The 831-nt window shown below is 42.2% G+C and overlaps 1 pseudogene; it reads right to left on the bottom strand.

The window, feature by feature from the left end:
* Window positions 1-279: 279 nt before the first annotated feature.
* LOC102847132 lies at window positions 280-585 on the bottom strand (annotated as a pseudogene).
* Between the last annotated feature and the right edge of the window lie 246 nt (window positions 586-831).

The raw sequence follows: 831 nt of genomic DNA on the forward strand, positions 1-831 counted from the left end.
ATGACACCATTTAGACGGCTGTGTTCCAAAGTGGTTTCTGGTGGGTTGTGTTGTTTTTCAGGACTGACTTTTGTTTCTCCCAAAGGAAGTTATATGGGAGTTTTTATTGGTGATTCGAAGTATGTGTAACAAAGTGTGTTAAACGAATTTTTTTTCTATATTTTATTAATTTTACATATTGAAAGTTTTATAGCATTTGTTCAGAAAAGATTATATACTATACAAACTGTTGAAGTCATTCAAAACCATTGTTCAGTGCCTTTTCAGCTGAGAAGAATCCTACTGGGCGCACTTCTCCTGAGGTGGGTCACATTGAGCAAGCTTTGTTTTCATTTTTTACATTTTCTTCTACAATAGCTTCATGTTTCTCTTTCATTTCTGCCAATTCTAGGTGAAGTAGTTCTATTTCTGGGTTCTCTGGGGTTGCAGTTCCTAAATGATGCTTTAAAAAGGCCCAAAGCACTGTTGGGTTTCTCTGGTTCTTCATGTAAGACTACCAGCACCTTTGTCAGCATGTCCACACTCCTGACTTCTCCGAATAACTCTGACACTGATTGCTGAGTTGGAGGCTTTGTAATGGGCCATAGTGACCGCTGCAGTGGGGGAGCTGGCGCCTGAGACCCTGGCTGGCGGGGTATAGTCCGAGGCTGAAAATCTTTATAGGAGGAGACCCATCTTCCTTCCAAAGAATCTTGGTGGCACATTACTTAAGTCCTCAGCTGCTAACTGAAAAGGCCAGTGGTTCAAATCCACCAGTGGCTCCACAGGAGAAAAACCTAGCAGCATGCTCCTGGAAAGGTTACAGCCTTCTCTTAGAGCCAACATGCTGAG

The sequence above is a fragment of the Elephantulus edwardii genome, unplaced genomic scaffold, assembly GCF_000299155.1.
Source record: "Elephantulus edwardii isolate Elephantulus edwardi_28Jun2011 unplaced genomic scaffold, EleEdw1.0 scaffold00202, whole genome shotgun sequence".
Taxonomy (NCBI): Eukaryota; Metazoa; Chordata; class Mammalia; order Macroscelidea; family Macroscelididae; genus Elephantulus; species Elephantulus edwardii.